The sequence below is a fragment of the Schistocerca gregaria genome, chromosome 2, assembly GCF_023897955.1.
Source record: "Schistocerca gregaria isolate iqSchGreg1 chromosome 2, iqSchGreg1.2, whole genome shotgun sequence".
NCBI classification, from domain to species: domain Eukaryota; kingdom Metazoa; phylum Arthropoda; class Insecta; order Orthoptera; family Acrididae; genus Schistocerca; species Schistocerca gregaria.
In genome coordinates, this window is record NC_064921.1 from 846,510,779 (window position 1) to 846,531,645 (window position 20,867).

Below are 20,867 nucleotides of genomic sequence, written 5' to 3' on the forward strand. Positions count from 1 at the left end.
CATTAGTTTTCTTTCTGTTCAATGTTACTTTATTACTTATTGACCAATCATAAACTTCCTTAAGAACTTCATTTTCTTCTCAGCAAGAAGTTCTCTTGTTTTCTAAGTGACTATAATATTGCTGTCATCATCTAAGAGGATTTTTTCACCACTACAGGGTAAGTCATTGATCTATAATAGGAACAGTACTGGTCCTAATGCGCTACCTTACAGAACTCCTATATTAATGTATTTTGGTCCTGATAATTATTTTAGTAAATGTTTGAATCAAATTAAAGTACATGTTATCTCTACTCTTTGTACCCTATCTGTTATATATGATCGAAACCAGTAGTTAGCTACCCCTCTTATTCCTAATGCTTCTAAATTATTTAATAGATTCTTGTGGTTGACGCCTTATAAAGATCCATAAATATGCCTGTGACACACTCATCTTTATCAAGACCATCAAGTACAATTTTTGTGAATTCTACTATGGCTGACTCTGTATTTTTGCCATTTCGGAAACCAAACTGTGATTTGCTTAAATGATTGTATTTATTTGGGTCATTCATGAATATAGACTGAGATTTTCACTCTGCAGCAAAATATTATTATTAATTCATTAATCTGTCTTTCATGATTGCTTCTATTATTTTTGAGAATGCTGACAGCAGGGAAATAGGCTAGTAATTTTCTATGTCTTCTGCATTACCTTTCTTAAGCAAAACTATAACCCTTGCCTGTTTTAACTGTTCTGGAAATGTCCCTGATGTGAAGAGTTCATTTATTATATTTGTTAAGGGGCCTTGTATAATCCCTATGCATTGTTTCAGTACACACACTGGTACTTCATCTAAGCTTACTGACTTACCATTTTTTAGTTTTTGAATTGTTTTACTGACTTCATTCTCTGTGGTTGGAAGTACCATCATTGTATTTAGTGCAACATTATTTGCAGGTGTTATATTTGTTTGGGGGAAGTTTTGCTGTAACTTCTCTGCATTACTTGAAAAATGCTCGTTTGCATAGTTTGCTAAGTGCTGTGGATCATTTATTACTTTACCCCCCTCCCTTAGCAGTATGTTATTCTGCGTTTGTTTGCCTCTCCCCGTTTCCTTCTTTATAACTTCCCAGACTGCTTTACTTTTATCCTCTGCATTATATATTATTTTACCATTAAATAGTTTTTTTGTAGCAATCAGCCTCTTCCTATAGATATTTTTGTATCTATGATAGAAATTTAAGAATTCTGGATCATTGTGAATCTTTTTCATGGAACTGAGGTGTTCACGTGTTTGGGAGGACTTCTTAATACGTGCTGCTATCCATCTGGTTTCGTGAGATGTCGATACAGACATGCGTACTTTTGGAAATTCTTTTTCAAAGTTCAATTTAAACAATGTGGAGATTTTAGAGAATTTCATATTCACATTGGTTTCCTTATACACTTCATCCCATCTCTGTTTTTCTAGTTCTTTTGAAAAATCTTTTATTTTGATTTCTGGTCGATGTTGTTTGTGGGGTCGTAGTTTAGGGAATGATTGGATGCCCGGCTTTACTATTGTTATTTGACAGAGATGGTCTGCTAGTCCGAGATATTTTACAGCTACATCACATTTTTCCCAGTCCATATTTGTGGCCACATGGTCAATTACTGATGCAGTCGTTGTGGTAACCCTTGTTGCAATGTTCACCAATAGCGACATGCCAAAACTTTGAAGGATGTTTATGAAGGTGCTGCTGGATTCATTTATGATGTTAGTGTTGATGTTAATGTCCCCACACAGAATTATGTTGACCTCTGTGCTTGAGACTTTATCTGTAGCTTCTGTTAACTTATTGAAAAAAGTGTCCACACTACCAGTGGGAGATCTATACAAACACAAAATGATTAATTTCTTGGTGATATCTAGCCCTGTTAATTCAATATCTGAAATTTCAAAGTATTTGTCTTCAATTACTGTCCTGAGGTCATGTCTTGATTTGAACTGTGTTCCTTTTCTGTTATAAATGCATGATCCTTCACCCCTTGAAGTAGTTCTACAGTAAGAGTTTACCTTTTCATAGAATGATAATACTACATGTTGGATTTCTGTGTCTCTACACCAGTGCTCAGTAATACAGACTACTGTGCAGTTCAAAGATTGGAGCTCAACTTTTAATAGTTGTATTTTATTTTTCTATTGATTGCGTGGTTTGATGGAGGAGTGTTAAGTATATGAAATGCCCCATGTTACTCTTCCCAATAGTTTTGTCTTTCTTTGTGCCATCTGGTATATGTGATGGATGAGGTGTTAAAATCTGTCTTGTGAGTGATTGTTTGAGTCTTATTTAAAGTGCTGGAGTTAATCTTTAGGCAGAGTAACTTCTTGTCTGGATTTATCCTAAAAAAGACCTACTTTTCCTACCTATGACAACAGGTATTTGACCATGTGTGGCTTGATATCCACCCCCTATACTTTCATGAATGAGCTACACCAATCTTCCCTTCCCAGTCCTGTTTGGGTGTAGGCTATGCCTAGTGAAACCCCATCTGTTGATAGTCCACACGGGCACCAGAGAAACATGAGCAAAGTTGGCTGTCCTCAGGGCCATCGCTAACCCAACGTTGATTCGTGTCACAGTTCCATCAAGGTGTGGTCGATCATGACGCCAAAACAGCTCAACAAAGTGTACAGCTACAAGTCAGGGAATCTATCCTGTCCAGGTCACCATTATGCCATATCCTCCATCCCTGTCCAAACTGTTACCCATCCCACCCACTATCTCTACATGGTCCTCTTTTGTAAAGTCCTTACATAAAGACCCTAGGTCCTCTGTCACATGACTTAGCCCTGCATTTGGCTTGAAGATACTGGTGGCCTGGTACGCTGCCCCTAAACTTTCCTGTAACTGAGGGCCTACACCTCGCCCATGGCTACTACCTAGCAGCAGCACTTTCTTCTTCCTAACACTTTGTACAATCCTAGGCTTCTTGACCTCGTTTGAAGTGTTGATGTTATAGGTACTGAAAGCTGGTTGAAGCCAGAGATAAATTCTGCCGAAATTTTTACAAAGGCACAGACGGTGTTTAGAAAGGATAGATTGCATGCAACTGGCGGTGGAGTGTTCGTCGCTGTTAGTAGTAGTTTATCCTGTAATGAAGTAGAAGTGGATAGTTCCTATAAATTATTATGGGTGGAGGTTACACTCAACAACCGAGCTAGGTTAATAATTGGCTCCTTTTACCGACCTCCCGACTCAGCAGCATTAGTGGCAGAACAACTGAGAGAACATTTGGAATACATTTCACATAAATTTTCTCAGCATGTTATAGTCTTTGGTGGAGATTTCAATTTACCAGATATCGACGGACACTCAGATGTTTAGGACGGGTGGTAGGTACAGAGCATCGAGTGACATTATACTGACTGCACTATCCGAAAATTACCTCGAGCAATTAAACAGAGAACCGACTCGTCGAGATAACATCTTGGACCTACTGATAACAAACAGACCCGAACTTTTCGACTCTGTAAGTGCAGAACAGGAAATCAGAGATCATAAGGCCGTTGCAGCATCCCTGAATATGGAAGTTAATAGGAATATAAAAAGAGGGAGGAAGGTTTATCTGTTTAGCAAGAGTAATAGAAGGCACATTTCAGACTACCTACAGATCAAAACGATAATTTCTGTTCCGACACTGACAATGTTGAGTGTTTATGGAAAAAGTTCAAGGCAATCGTGAAATGCGTTTTAGACAGGTACGTGCCTAGTAAAACTGTGAGGGACGGGAAAAACCCACCGTGGTACAACAACAAAGTTAGGAATCTACTGCGAAAGCAAAGAGAGCTTCACTCCAAGTTTAAACGCAGCCAAAACCGCTCAGACGAACAGAAGGTAAACGATGTCAAAGGTAGCGTAAGGATGGCTATGCGTGAAGCGTTCAGTGGATTCGAAAGTAATATTCTATGTACCGACTTGACAGAAAATCCTAGGAAGTTCTGGTCTTACGTTAAATTAGTAAGTGGCTCGAAACAGCATATCCAGACACTCTGGGATGATGATGGCATTGAAACAGAGGATGACACGCGTAAAGCTGAAATACTAAACTCCTTTTTCCAAAGCTGTTTCACAGAGGAAGACCGCACTGCAGTTCCTTCTCTAAATCCTCGCACAAACGAAAAAATGGCTGGCATCGAAATAAGTGTCCAAGGAATAGAAAAGCAACTGGAATCACTGGACCTTACGGGATACCAATTCGATTCTGCACAGAGTACGCGAAAGAACTTGCCCACCTTCTAACAGCCGTGTACCGCAAGTCTCTAGAGGAACGGAAAGTTCCAAATTATTGGAAAAGAGCACAGATAGTCCCAGTCTTCAAGAAGGGTCGTCGAGCAGATGCGCAAAACTATAGACCTATGTCTCTGACGTCGATCTGTTGTAGAATTTTAGAACATGTTTTTTGCTCGAGTATCATGTCGTTTTTGGAAACCCAGAATCTACTCTGTAGGAATCAACATGGATTCCGGAAACAGCGATCGTGTGAGACCCAACTCGCTTTATTTGTTCATGAGACCCAGAAAATATTAGATACAGGCTCCCAGGTAGATGCTATTTTTCTTGACTTCCGGAAGGCGTTCGATACAGTTCCGCTCTGTCGCCTGATAAACAAAGTAAGAGCCTACGGAATATCAGACCAGCTGTGTGGTTGGAATGAAGAGTTTTTAGCAAACAGAACACTGCTAGTTGTTATCAATGGAGAGACGTCTACAGACGTTAAAGTAACCTCTGGTGTGCCACAGGGGAGTGTTATGGGACCATTGCTTTTCATAATATATATATAAATGACCTAGTAGATAGTGTCGGAAGTTCCATGCGGCTTTTCGCGGATGATGCTGTAGTATACAGAGAAGTTGCAGCATTAGAAAATTGTAGGTAATGCAGGAGGATCTGCAGCGGATAGGCACTTGGTGCAGGGAGTGGCAACTGACCCTTAACATAGACAAATGTAAGGTATTGCGAATACATAGAAAGAAGGATCCTTTATTGTATGATTATATGATAGCGGAACAAACACAGGTAGCAGTTACTTCTGTAAAATATCTGGGAGTATGCGTGCGGAACGATTTGAAGTGGAATGATCATATAAAATTAATTGTTGGTAAGGCGGGTACCAGGTTGAGATACATTGGGAGAGTCCTTAGAAATTGTAGTCCATCAGCAAAGGAGGTGGCTTACAAAACACTCGTTCGACCTATACTTGAGTATTGCTCATCAGTGTGGGATCCGTACCAGATCGGGTTGACGGAGGAGATAGAGAAGATCCAAAGAAGAGCAGCGCGTTTCGTCACATGGCTATTTGGTAACAGTGATAGCGTTACGGATATGTTTAACAAACTCAAGTGGCAGACTCTGCAAGAGAGGCGCTCTGCATCGCGGTGTAGCTTGCTCACCAGGTTTCGAGAGGGTGCGTTTGTGGATGAGGTATCGAATATATTGCTTCCTCCTACTTATACCTCCCGAGGAGATCACGAATGTAAAATTAGAGAGATTAGAGCGCGCACGGAGGCTTTCAGACAGTCGTTCTTCCCGCGAACCATACGAGACTGGAACAGGAAAGATAGGTAATGACAGTGGCACGTAAAGTGCCCTCCGCCACACACCGTTGGGTGGCTTGCGGGGTATAAATGTAGATGTAGATGAAGTGTGCTGCACATTTCCTGCTCCTCGTCCTACCTTAGGCTCTTCTCCATTTAACTCTGGCAGTGGTAGATACCTGTTTTTGTCTTGATGATAAAACTGTCAGTAGGAAAAGCAGACGTCAGGCTCACATTCATAGGAAGAACGTAAGCAAATGTAACTCATACACAAAAGAGGTTGCTTACAAGTTGCTCGTTCGATCTATTCTTGAGCAGTGTTGATTAGTCTGGGAGCCGTATCAGGTGAGACTGAAAGAAGCGATAGAGGAGATTAAACGAAGAGTGGCGCACTGCGTCATGGGATCGTTTGATCGACGCTCAACAAACTCCAGTCACACACGCTACAAGAGAGGCTTCGTACGTTATGGAGAGGTTCAGCATTGTAATTTCGAGAGAATACTTTCCGGGAAGAGTAGGACGACATATTGCTTCTTTACACATACATCTCGTGAAATGACCACGACGAGAAAATATGATAAATTAGAGATAATACAGATGCTTGCGACAACCGTTCCCACGCGCCATTTGCAAGTGGAACGGGAAAGGAAGGTCTGTTAGTGGTATTACCAGGAACGTTCAATAAGTATTGCAATACCTTTTTCTCTCGGTCAGTTTCGGTTGAAAAATGAGGAATTCGTTGTGGGACATAGTGGGACATTCCCGCTTCAGCCCCAGTTTCACGAAGTTCCGAAAGGTGGCGGCGCGATGCGTAGCCTTCCAAATGGTGTCTGTTGCGGAGGTGCGTGCCAAATAGCTTATATGAGTGTCTGGTGTCTGTTCTTTCGGACATGTCCGAAATAACAACTACCACGCAGATTCTGGAGTTGTTATACATTATACTTAAATTGAAAGGAAAGGAAATAGAGGGGAGGGGATCACTGCTGTCAGCTGCATTGGGACACTACTCGGAATCAGCGGCGACGACTGAAACTATGTACCGGACTGGGGTTCGAACCCGGGACCTCATGTTTACTGGGCAGGTGCATTAACCACTGCCTCACCCAGTGTTATCGCAACTGCACGGACTATCTCGCCTCGCCTCATGGCCGATCCACACTCCCATCGAGCGCCACTTGTCTGCAGCCACCGTCCATTTCCTGAATGTGCGCTCTCTGAGATTTCCACAGTTTTTTTTTCTTTTCTGCATCTCAATTCCCCACATAGGGCGGGCTCACAGCAGCACAGGCGCCACTCTTCAGCCGAGAGACAGACAGGAAGTACAGAATACGGAGACATTTAAAACAACATAAAGAAGGAAATACAGTGAAACAGACATACAAAAGGGGAAACATAATGGAAGATGGCGTAAAAAAGGGGCTGACTGTAAAAATGGTGATAAAAATCTTAAAACTGTAAGCAAAAGACCACAGACTCTGACGATTAAAAGAAACACAAGGTGAAATACAGCCGGAGCATAAAAGTAGCGATGGGCGGCGTAGCACGTAACAATCACTGACAGCAACACTATGTAGAAGTCCAGCACACAATTGAAATCTCAGCTCTTGACTTCACGAGAGAACAGCACCAAACACAACACTGACTTAGCACACCGACGACGATGAGCAGAGTGAGAGGATCTGACAGGGGGATGGAGACGAGAGAGAGGGGGGAGGGGCGGTGCTAGAGGGGGAAGAGGGGTGATAAGGGCGGGGGGAGGGGGGCGCTGAAGGGAGCCGGGAAGGGACGGACTTGGGAGGGAAAAACAGTCGAGCAGGGGGTGCAGAGACTCAGGGGGAAGGAGGAAAATCCACTCTTGTAGGAGGGAGATTTCCACTGGAGGTCAGACGTATTTGTGCATCCGCACTGAAGAACATGGCTCTGAGCACTATGGGACTTAACATCTGTGGTCATCAGTCCCCTAGAGCTTAGAACTACTTAAATCTAACTAACCTAAGGATATCACACACATCCATGCCAAAGGCAGGATTCGAACCTGCGACCGTAGCAGTCGCGCGGTTCCGGACTGCGCGCCTAGAACCGCTAGACCACCACAGCCGGCGAAGAACATGGATCCGTTGCCCAGTTAGGTCAGTCATATGAGAGTGTGATGTCTGTCCTTTCGGCATGTAGTACTTAACGTGGTCCGGAATTTTATGTGATTGATTTTACTGATGTGACAAGCTCTTGATTTTAGGGGCTCTAACTTTTTAAACTAGACGTACAGATCTTTGCCGACACATCTCATGTCACGGTGTTGGATCGCTTTACCAACTGACTGTTCGTTAATGTCAAGAGTGTTTCTTGTCCTTCTGAAGAAGACTGGTTCAAATCCGTTTAAACAATGGTTAAGGTTAACTGAACAGCATCATTTAATGCAACTGGTCGGCTATCTTATTCACCTGCTATCGTTCGTCTGTCTGGAAAGCGAACTGCTTTGTTTGGTGAGGCGATTAATTTTTCTTTGCAGTTTGTTTAGCGAGATATAAATTAAACATGCCTAAAGACTGTTTAGCGTTTAGCGTTCAACTCCACCTAACGTGGAGATGGGCAGTAAATATGAAACAGGACAAAAGTGTATCGAACAACGAGCTACATTTGCTCAAATCGTTTTAAAGAGAACTAAACGTACGACAAAAATGATGTGATGCACCTTTTGTTGAAGGCAATGCCAGTTTGTCGTTCATTTTCCATAACATTTACAAAAAAGGAAAAAAGATGAAATCGCACAAACAAGGTCCAGAAAGCGAACTTTCGATAGTTTGGTCCTTCAAAGTCTGTGTGCGCTGTACACCGCCCATCCCTTAGTCCAGGAAAACTGTCATTTGCTCACTCTTGGTTGAGCCACTGTGTTGTTAACGTGGGTTCGTGATCAAGTCGGTCTACTGGGAAACGAGGCTGCTAACGCTGCTGTTAACGCTGGCGACTCGTTCTTTTATCCCCTCCCATGGTCTCTGTGTTGCCGTCTGTCAGGAGTTGGTGTCCCTTTGGCATCGCCAATGATCCTCCCTTCACGGGAATAAACTCAGGCTTATTGAGCCTCTCCCAGCGACTTGACGACCTCCTCTCGGCCCTCCCGCCGGGAGGTCATTTTAAACTAGGCTGCGTATTGGGCACTGCCTTTTTAGCCGTCGCCATGTAATAAGTGGCGCTAACCCACCACTTCGTACACATTGCGCCCAGGTTTTAACTGCCCACCACTTCCTGACGGAATGATCATTTTTTTAACCGTTTACGTTCCTGCTTGGGTTTGCCTTCTGGATTATCGGCCGTTTTAGCAAATAACGAGCGCAGGCTGTCGACCGCGTTGTACTTTTTTATCCGCCAAAGCAATATGGTGAAGGCCATTTAATTTCTAGTCTTGGACCTCCGTTTCTGAATGGTGTCTTTTTTAGCCCGTTCTACATGTCCCTGTTTTTCGCTGTCTTCTCTTCTGTCAGTTGGGACTGACGTATAGTCGTTTTCTGACTCCTCTCTGCCTTCGTGTTCTGCACTTTTGACTTGCGCGCGTATGACCCCAGTTGTTTTTACGCTCTAAAGCAAAACAAAGAAACAATATTCTTAATGAGTCACAGTAGCACATAGTAAGTCAGTAATTTAATAGTTTACAGATTTTCGTAAAAGTAAAAATACCATTTCAATTACCTGAGCAGAACGCATTTTGAAGTTTCCTCCATTATATTCAAGTGGAACCTGCTCATTTTGCTTCGCCGGCCGCTGTGGCCGAGCGGTTCTAGGCGCTTCAGTCCGGAACTGCGCTGCTGCTACGGTCGCAGGTTCGAATCCAGCCTCGGGTATGTACGTGTGTGATGTCCTTAGGTTAGTTAGGTTAAGTAGTTCAAAGTCTAGGGGACTGATGACCTCAGAAATTAAGTCGCATAGAGCTCAGAGCGATTTGAACCATTTTTGATCATTTTGCTTCGATTTATGTTCGTTTTGCAGGCGACAAGAAGTTATCGTGCGTGAACGAAAATTTTCAATCGTCTTGCAACTTTACCTACATCGAAAAGTTTATCCATTTCGACTAAAACTTTCCTTGTTGCTGTCAGTGTCCACAGAAATCACCGCTGTTTACTGATTTTTTGAGAAAAAAATAGAGCTAGCATGAGCTATTTGAAATTAGTCAAAGTTAATTTCCAAGGGGATTGGGGGGGGGGGGGGGGTGAAACAGCAGACGACAGCCTTGACTACAGATAAAATGGCGGACAGGTGTTAATCCTTAACTTTGTTTTGTAATGTATATACATATTAAAAAATCTTGTTTCATATGTGCATTTCTTGTGCACTTGACACGGTCCACATCATAACGGCTACCGTACCGTGCAATTGATCAATGGAACACGCAACCAACTAACTAACTAACGAACTATTCAACTTAACATCAAACAAGGCTGACGTATACCCACTCTATGAAATTTAAACTTGTTGGTGAAGTAGTTATTGTGAGAAATGTGATTTCTCAATCACTTTGATTAGTAACAGATACGTGATTTCTTGCCATCCCTACTGCCCTCCATGTCGAGTGAACAGCGAGGAAACATCGGCTGAGACGCTGCATTGGGTCGGTACTGATTTTGCTCGGTTTGAGTGAAGGGAGCGCCTGTAGAATAAATAGCTCTTGTATGTCGTAGCGGCTCGGGGACTTGTTGGGAGTGCCCACGACATTAATATTACCAAGTTAAATCCAGTGGTGTATATCGCAAGTACAGTAGTAAGTATTTTGAATTCGTCTCAATCTTTAACAGGTCTTCTCCAAAACCAAATCGTGCGGTTAGTTTCTTGGAATCAAGTCAAGCGTAATTCTGTGTGTTTTCTATTAATTACATGATACTGTTGTAAAATCTGCGTTAGTTATTTTGTACTTTGGGTTCCTCTTGTGATTAAACAGTGTGTCTCTACACTGGATTCATTATTCTGAGGGTCATTTGTTTCACTCATTAATTTCGTTTCGAAGCCTTTATATTAGTATACTCGGATAAAACACGCCATGTAATAGCTTAAAGGAATTCTTCTTGTACTCGGGTTTATTTTGAGTGGAAGGTCTGAATATGATATGGGGGCAAACCCGTTGAGTTTGGGTTGCAGGCGTTGCTTTATCACCGAGCTAGGTGGCGCAGTGGTTAGCACACTAGACTCGCATTCTGGAGAACGACGGTTCAATCCCGTCTCCGGCCATCCTGATTTAGGTTTTCCGTGATTTCCCTAAATCGTTTCAGGCAAATGCCGGGATGGTTCCTTTGAAAGGGCACGGCCGATTTCATTCCCAATCCTTCCCTAACCCGAGCTTGCGCTCCGTCTCTAATGACCTCGTTGTCGACGGGACGTTAAACACTAACCACCACCACCACCACCGTTGTTTTATTGTGATAAAGATGTTGCATGTGAGTTGTCTACAGCTCTCAGGCCAGCACCACCACTAGCACCTATTGACACTACAATTTTGCCCTCCAGGAAGATTCTTAACAGAGCTCTGAAGTATATTTCCTTAGGTTTGCGGTGTAAGTATTACGGTAATGGAAATGAGCGTTCGGCGTCATTGGCCGGGAGGCCCTTTACGGTGCATACCGGCCGTCTTGATAGCACTCCGTCTTCAGGCCAAAAGTGGCCTACCTGGGCCATCCGACCGCCGTGTCATCCTCAGTGGAGGATGCGGAGAGGAGGTGCGTGAGGTCAGCACACCGCTCTCCCGGTCGTTATGATGGTATTCTTGACCGAAGCGCTACTATTCGGTCGAGTAGCTCCTCAATTGGCACCACGAGGCTGAGTGCACCCCGAAAAATGGCGACAGCGCTTGGCGGCATGGCGCATGGCGGCCTGGATGGTTCAAATGGCTCTGAGCACTATGGGACTTAACATCTGAGGTCATCAGTCCCCTAGAACTTAGAACTACTTAAAACTAACCTAACCTAAGGACATTACACACATCCATGCCTGAGGCAGGAATCTTACCTGCGACCGTAGCGGTCGCGCGGTTCCAGACTGAAGCGTTTAGAACCGCTCCGCCGGCGCCTGGATGGTCACCCATCCAAGTGACGACCATCCCCAACAGCGCTTAACTTGGGTGATCTCAGTAAGAGGTCCATAATTAAAGAATTTGTTGCTAGCGCACTCGAGCTGTTGTAATTTCGATGTATTGCTCACGCGCTGCCTGCGATATGTAAGCTGTAAGAGAATCTGAGACCAAAGAGCAGTGTAGACTGCAGTAAGAACTGTGTGTTAGTAGGAGCAAATTGTTGCTAGCGAGCAATCGTGTCTGGTGTATCGTGTTGGCTGGGCTGGTCGTGTGCAGCGATGGCGGAGCCTGAGAGTTGTAGCATAAGGTAAAAGCAGCCTCGCGCATATGTAGTATTGTTACATCAAGTCCCATGTAAATGTTTTTAAAAAACCTGTTAATAATAATCTTTCTCATAAAAAGTAACTCTTGACAGTCATCTCAATTTAAAGAACTCACTAATTTCTCCTCCCCCCATGAACCATGGACCTTGCCGTTGGCGGGGAGGCTTGCGTGCCTCAGCGATACAGATGGCCGTACCGTAGGTGCAACCACAACGGAGGGGTATCTGTTGGGAGGCCAGACAAACGTGTGGTTCCTGAAGAGGGGCAGCAGCCTTTTCAGTAGTTGCAGGGGCAACAGTCTGGATGATTGACTGATCTGGCCTTGCAACATTAACCAAAACGGCCTTTCTGTGCTGGTACTGCGAACGGCTGAAAGCAAGGGGAAACTACACCCGTAATTTTTCCGAGGACATGCAGCTTTACTGTATGATTAAATGATGATGGCATCCTCTTGGGTAAAATATTCCGGAGGTAAAATAGTCCCCCATTCGGATCTCCGGGCGGGGACTACTCAGGAGGATGTCGTTATCAGGAGAAAGAAAACTGGCGTTCTACGGATCGGAGCGTGGAATGTCAGATCCCTTAATCGGGCAGGTAGGTTAGAAAATTTAAAAAGGGAAATGGATAGGTTAAAGTTATAGTGGGAATTAGTGAAGTTCGGTGGCAGGAGGAACAAGACTTCTGGTCAGGTGACTACAGGGTTATAAACACAAAATCAAATAGGGGTAATGCAGGAGTAGGTTTAATAATGAATAGGAAAATAGGAATGCGGGTAAGCTACTACAAACAGCATAGTGAACGCATTATTGTGGCCAAGATAGATACGAAGCCCACACATACTACAGTAGTACAAGTTTATATGCCAACTAGCTCTGCAGATGATGAATAAATTGAAAAAATGTACGATGGTATAAAAGAAATTATTCAGATAGTGAAGGGAGACGAAAATTTAATAGTAATGGGTGACTGGAATCCGAGTGTAGGAAAAGGGAAAGAAGGAAACATAGTAGGTGAATATGGATTGGGGCTAAGAAATGAAAGAGGAAGCCGCCTAGTAGAATTTTGCACAGAGCACAACTTAATCATAGCTAACACTTGGTTTAAGAATCATGAAAGAAGGTTGTATACGTGGAAGAACCCTGGAGATACTAAAAGGTGTCAGATAGATTATATAATGGTAAGACAGAGATTTAGGAACCAGGTTTTAAGTTGTAAGACATTTTCAGGGGCAGATGTGGACTCTGACCACAATCTATTGGTTATGACCTGTAGATTAAAACTGAAGAAACTGCAAAAATGTGGGAAATTAAGGAGATGGGACCTGGATAAACTGAAAGAACCAGAGGTTGTACAGAGTTTCAGGGAGAGCATAAGGGAACAATTGACAGGAACAGGGGAAAGAAATACAGTAGAAGAAGAATGGGTAACTCTGAGGGATGTAGTAGTGAAGGCAGCAGAGGATAAAGTAGGTACAAAGACGAGGGTTGCTAGAAACCCTTGGGTAACAGAAGAAATATTGAATTTAATTGATGAAAGGAGAAAATATAAAAATGCAGTAAATGAAGCAGGCAAAAAGGAATACAAACGTCTCAAAAATGAGATCGACAGGAAGTGCAAAATGGCTAAACAGGGATGGCTAGAGGACAAATGTAAGGATGTAGAAGCTTATCTCACTAGGGGTAAGATAGATACTGCCTACAGGAAAATTAAAGAGACCTTTGGAGAGAAGAGAACCACGTGTATGAATATCAAGAGCTCAGATGGCAGCCCAGTTCTAAGCAAAGAAGGGAAGGCAGAAAGGTGGAAGGAGTATATAGAAGGTTTATACAAGGGCGATGTACTTGAGGACAATATTATGGAAATGGAAGAGGATGTAGATGAAGACGAAATGGGAGATACGATACTGCGTGAAGAGTTTGACAGAGCACTGAAAGACCTGAGTCGAAACAAGGCCCCCGGAGTAGACAATATTCCATTAGAACTACTGACGGCCTTGGGACAACCAGTCCTGACAAAACTCTACCAGCTGGTGAGCAAGATGTATGAGACAGGTGAAATACCCTCAGACTTCAAGAAGAATATAATAATTCCAATCCCAAAGAAAGCAGGTGCTGACAGATGTGAAAATTACCGAACTATCAGTTTAATAAGCCACGGCTGCAAAATACTAACGCGAATTCTTTACAGACGAATGGAAAAACTAGTAGATGCAGACCTCGGGGAGGATCAGTTTGGATTCCGTCGAAATATTGGAACACGTGAGGCAATACTGACCTTACGACTTATCTTAGAAGAAAGATTAAGAAAAGGCAAACCTACGTTTCTAGCATTTGTAGACTTAGAGAAAGCTTTTGACAATGTTGACTGGAATACTCTTTTTCAAATTCTAAAGGTGGCAGGGGTAAAATACAGGGAGCGAAAGGCTATTTATAATTTGTACAGAAACCAGATGGCAGTAATAAGAGTCGAGGGGCATGAAAGGGAAGCAGTGGTTGGGAAAGGAGTGAGACAGGGTTGTAGCCTCTCTCCGATGTTATTCAATCTGTATATTGAGCAAGCACTAAAGGAAACAAAAGAAAAATTTGGACTAGGTATTAAAATTCATGGAGACGAAGAAAAAACTTTGAGGTTCGCCGATGACATTGTAATTCTGTCAGAGACGACAAAGGACTTGGAAGAGCAGTTGAACGGAATGGACAGTGTCTTGAAAAGAGGATATAAGATGAACATTAACAAAAGCAAAACGAGGATAATGGAATGTAGTCAAATTAAATCGGGTGATGCTGAGGGAATTAGATTAGGAAATGAGACACTTAAAGTAGTAAATGAGTTTTGCTATTTAGGAAGTAAAATAACTGATGATGGTCGAAGTAGAGAGGATATAAAATGTAGACTGGCAATGGCAAGGAAAGCGTTTCTGAAGAAGAGAAATTTGTTAACATCGAATATAGATTTATGTATCAGGAAGTCGTTTCTGAAAGTATTTGTATGGAGTGTAGCCATGTATGGAAGTGAAACATGGACGATAACTAGTTTGGACAAGAAGAGAATAGAAGCTTTCGAAATGTGGTGCTACAGAAGAATACTGAAGATAAGGTGGATAGAGCACGTAACTAATGAGGAGGTATTGAATAGGATTGGGGAGAAGAGAAGTTTGTTTCACAACTTGACTAGAAGAAGGGATCGGTTGGTAGGACATGTTTTGAGGCATCAAGGGATCACAAATTTAGCATTGGAGGGCAGCGTGGAGGGTAAAAATCGTAGAGGGAGACCGAGAGATGAGTACACTAAGCAGATTCAGAAGGATATAGGTTGCAGTAGGTACTGGGAGATGAAGCAGCTTGCACAGGATAGAGTAGCATGGAGAGCTGCATCAAACCAGTCTCAGGACTGAAGACAACAACAACAACAATTTCTCCAATCCTTGACCATCCCGATTATTGAAAAGAAAAATTAGTTCTTTCCTTTTATATAAAACAAATCTATCGGCCAGCATTGCACTTAGCTGCGCCAGGACAATTTCTTATAGGACCAGATATATATGCGTTATCCGGAGATCTAATTAAGGTAAGATTTTTCAGCTTATTCAGAATGATGTAATAGGGCCATGACGCAGCATTACTGACGTCCATAATTTACCAGGTTAAATTGACTGTCAATTATTGAAAGGTTATATGACCCACATTTTTTTTATTGAGATAGTAGTCACATTTTATTATTGATATGTTACGCAATTTTCCTGTTGGTAGGTTATACTGAATGTGAACGACATAATTATATTTTTTTCCTGTTGAGAGGTTTAGGAATTTTTGTGTTTTGAGGTTACACTAAATGAGAATATTATTCATATTATTTTATATTATTGATAGGTTACGCAATTTATTTTTGTGGGTTGGTTACACTTGGTATTTTGCGGGGAGGTTACATTATTTTATTTTGTTGGGAAGTCACACTTGGTATTTTGTGGGGGGGGTTACACTTGTCGACAACCGGCCAGGATCGTATTTTTGTGAATTACTGAGAAGTAGTCAGTTATATATCTGCTCTTTTTTTACTTATTATTAAAAGTAGTTTGCATCTGGCGCAACGCATTTACTAATTTGTCACTTTTTCTTTCACAGATCATCGGCAATTTATTGCTCTTTGTTGTATCTGTATTTGTTCCATTTTTGGTTTGTCTTTGTTTGATTTTGTGCTTAACTTTGATTTGTGAAAATGCCGCGAAAAACTGCTAACAGTACATCGCGAGTCGTAATGGGTGAAAAAGCCGACTTTAATAATTTGGCTGATAATACTAGCGACACTCAGTGTCTTGATGATAATCCTCCAGTTACAGACCATCAGTGCGTACCGACCACCAGTAATGATTCTAATCTAAATTATGAGCAAAGAAATTCAATTGTGTCCACTGTAAATTTAACGACAATTGATGACGCGGGGCTTTCCGTTACAATAAGCGTTGTCCAGTTTGACACGGCTGATTTGCAAAATTTACACAGTGAACAGACAAATGTTTCTAACGAAAATGAACAATGTAATCAAAATATGTCAGATTTATTTGATTCCGGTGTAGTGGCCAACAGTGCACATCCAATTAGCAAACCTTTTCTAGAATCAATGACCAAATGGTTACACAAAACGTGACACAAGCAGATACACCATCACACAGCATAGAGAATAGAGTAGCTAATTTCGGCATGGATCAAGTTATGTCATTATTGCTACAAATTAATGAATCCAACAAGCACCTTAATAAAAGTTTCAAACAGTCGAATGAGAAACACGACAGGTAGTTCAAAGAAATTAATGAAAAACTTGACACCTCTATTGAACAACTTACTGAACAGATAACAGCCGTTTCGGAGCAATGTAGTGAAACTAAAAAACAATTACGTGAATAAATTAAGGCCTGTGCCAGGAATAATAGTGAAGAGAAACGCAATACACATGCAGCCACAACGAAATTACTTAGAGATGAAGTTAGTGCAGTCGCTAAACAATGTTCTGAAAACGCAACACAGTTACGCGAAGAGTTTAAATTAATGTCAGCAGAACTTTCACGCACACTGGACGCGAAAGTAGACACGAAATTTGAACAACAGAACAGCCTAATTGACGAACGTTTTAATCACCACCTACAAAACAGTGAAACGCGTTACCGTAAATTCATACAGGAACAGAACAAAGTAAAGAAACAAGTGATGGAAACAATTACTGCACAGAGACAGGAAGATAAGCGTAAATTATTTACGAAAGCAAAAACATACGTAGACAATAACATTGCTACAGTATCAGACGAAATCGATACTATTAAACAGTTGAACACCGAATTGAATTATTAAATATCCGATTTCAAAACAAAAACAGACACACACACATTAGACTTTCAGACAATGACCAACAGACTTGGAAAGTTGGAACTAATACAGGATCCCGATGCCATCAAAGCAGACGTTAAGAAATTGAACAAAACCACACGTAATATACGAAAACAAATTAATGCTTGTGACACTAAAACCGACGATCACGTAAAAGCACTGACTGAAAAATTTGATGAATTGTCCAGTCGTATTGACGTTGTCGAAATTACAAATGACACCAAATCAGACGATACGTTACCAGTTTCATTTAATCAGACACCTGAATTCCAAAACATACAGCAAACAATCAGTGAGATAGGGCCGTCCAATAATATATTGGATAGAAAAGTGTCGTCTTTACAGCAAGAAATAACATAAATGAAAAATGTTTCAACCTCTACCACGACACAGCATACGCAACATTCCGAACATTTGTCACACTCACACAGCCATTGTCACTTAGGTAATCTACAGAGAGTACGTGACTTAGAATCCGAACAGACACAGACAGATCGATTCTCATACAATCGTGAACCTGCTCAGACACACAGAGGCGATATTTTTGATTACAAGCACTTTCTATCTGTGAGAAAATTTAAAGTATTTAAAAATGACAAAACACAAAAACACCCTTTTGACTGGATACGACAATTTGCTTTTGTATTTTCACAAGCTTGGCCTGTAATGCAGAAACTAGAATTGGACTGGATACAACAATTTCTTTTTGAATTTTTACCGGCATTGCCTGTAACGCAGAAACTAAAATTTATTTGCAGTGCGTAAGTGACCTCAGGGGATTTATTACGCTTCGATGAATATGTGCCCTATTGTGCACAGGGCCCCGAGCCGTAGTAGTACTATTTTATCTTTAGTTTTCTGCACTGCTGCCTTCTCTTTTACTATCCTTTATATCTATCAAAACAACTCTTCAACTATCGATCTATCTAGGATTAAGAATAAGTAAAGAAAACCTGATATAACAAGTTTTACCGAAGGTGATAGTTTTCTTTAGACACTCCCGAAGCGACAAGAACTACCAGCGTAATTTTAATAACAGACAAAATTTTAATCATCAGTATGTACAAAATTTTCAGTAATCGCAGACACATTTTGGCAACAATAGAGGATTTTCTCCGCAACAGCATCAAAACCAGCCGGTTAGCATACATAACCAACAATTTAGTCTGCAAGGTCAACCAAGCTTTAATGTTTCGCCGCCTGGACGTATAGCGTCGGCTCCACCAAACAATAACGCACAGCAACAAGGAAATCACTACGTACAGAAAACACACCATTTCAACTCATATCGCAATGCGCCGTATAGCAACGATTATTATGACAGACGTAAAAGTAATGAGCACAGTTTTCAGCGTAACAGTCGGTCTTACCAGCAGCAGAATCATCGGCAACAACAGATTATCATGAATGAACCAGACAGTAGATATCATTCCGAATGTAATACGTCAGGGAGAAATAACAGAACAGTACAAACAGTGGAAATGCCACAGCATCCTCCCGCAAATAACAGCACGCCAGATAGAATTTGACTAGATACAGCACAGATTGAACCTTCCAGCGATGTAAGCAATACTTTTGATACACAGACTCTTGTTCACGAAAATGTTATTACTTTTTACTACATCCGAAACACACTTTTGCATGAAAAACCAGTTATTCAAAAAACCATTTCCCGCCCTGTCATTGAAGTAAAGATTGGATCATCCACATTTTCAGCAGTAATCGACTCTGAATCAGCTATATCAGTTATAAATGAGGAAACTTTCAACGAATGTAACGAAAAGAATACTTATCCTACCTTACCATTAGGTAAAACTAAAGTAAAAGGAGCAGTATCTAGTAAAGGAGTAGATGTAAAATTACAGACACACTTATCATTTTGTGTTGCAGGTCATGCGTTACACTCAAATTTTTGGATTTTCCCTTATTGACAACAGACGTTATTTTTGGTACGAATTTTTTGGTACAACACGACGCAGTTATTGACTTTCAAAATTCCTATTTAATGTTAAAGGATAAAAATGTACAACTGGCATTAGAATTTCAGCACTCTTTTATCTGCAGAAGAACAAACAATTAATCGGACAGAGGTCATTTCTGCATCACGTAACATAAACTGTCATTCCACATTGTTCACAGATACGTATGTTCACAACTACAGTACACCAGACGAAGACGACTAGACGTTATACAAATGATTTCGGATAAGGTTGAACAGAGCAGTGCAAATACAAACGACGAACATACGCAGCTACGCAAAATTCTTTTGCAGCAAGCTCCAGTTTTTGAGAACATCCCTGGTACTATGTACGGTTTTATGTATGAATTTCAAGTTAAACAGCACGACACATTTAAAGCTAAACATTATCCCATTCCGTATATTCACAGAGAACAGGTTAAGAAAGAATTGCAAGCTATGCTTGACCAAGGTATTATTGAACCAGCACTTAGTCCGTACATAAACCCGCTCCATATTGTTAAGAACAAGGATGGATCACTTCGACTCGTACTTGATTCGCGTCACATCAATGACATTATTATTAATGAAACAGATCGCCCTCAAACACTAGAAGAACTTCTAAAGAAATTTCATGGTACTGCTGTTTATTCCACATTAGATTTGAGATCGGGATTTTGGCAAATTCAGCTCCATCCGAACTGCAGAAAGTACACAGCATTTATCTGTTTTGGTGACTGTTATCAATTTTGTAAATTACCGTTCGGTTTAACAATTTCTTCAGCAGCGTTTATTCGCGGTTTGAATACTATAGTTCCGACAGAATTAAAAGACAGAATCACAACGTATGTACATGACATTCTTATTGCACAAGCTAACTGGTCTGAACACAATCTGATTCCTGAACAACTGTTGCAAACTTTTCGTGCACAGGGACTCACATTTAATCTTAACAAATCGCACTTTGGCAGAACTTCCATAAAATTTCTGGGACATGTAATTTCAGCAGAAGGCATTGCGCCTGACCCGGAAAAACTTCAAGCTTTACGTGACATTACTGTTTCAACGACGAAGAAGCAACTACGCAGCTTTCTGGGTTTAATTAACTTTTTCCGTAAATTTATTCATTACTCTGCTTTAGACACCCCTAGATTATGCCAACTGACGGGTAAAAACACTATTTGGTCCTGGGATAGCCAAGCGCAGTCTGAATTTGTCAATCTGAAACAAGCTTTGTTGAACGCACCACTTTTATCACACCCAGATGTTACTAGCAATTTTTCCATTGCCACCGACAGTTCTAACGCCGTTTAGGCGTACATATTTTTCAGGAAATTGAAGAAGACGGTACTACAGTAATTAAAAACATCGCCTTTGCAAGTCGCATTCTGTCACCTGCTGAACGCAATTATTCTGTTACAGAATTTGTAACATTATGTGTTGTACGGGCATTTACCCGATTTAGGCATTTTCTTTATGGAAGACATACTACCGTTTACACAGACCACAGAGCTATCCACTTTTTACTTTCCGCTAAATTTACATATGACAGATTAAGCAGATGGAAACTTTATTTACAGGATTTTAATTTTACGA

At 41.3% G+C, this 20,867-nt stretch overlaps 1 non-coding gene across 1 annotated transcript; it reads left to right on the plus strand.

Annotated features, from left to right (window-relative positions):
- The first annotated feature begins 10,702 nt into the window (after positions 1–10,702).
- Positions 10,703–10,775, plus strand: Trnaa-cgc (transfer RNA alanine (anticodon CGC)). The gene has a single exon. It is a non-coding gene; the product is annotated as a tRNA-Ala (tRNA).
- The last annotated feature ends 10,092 nt before the right edge of the window (positions 10,776–20,867 follow it).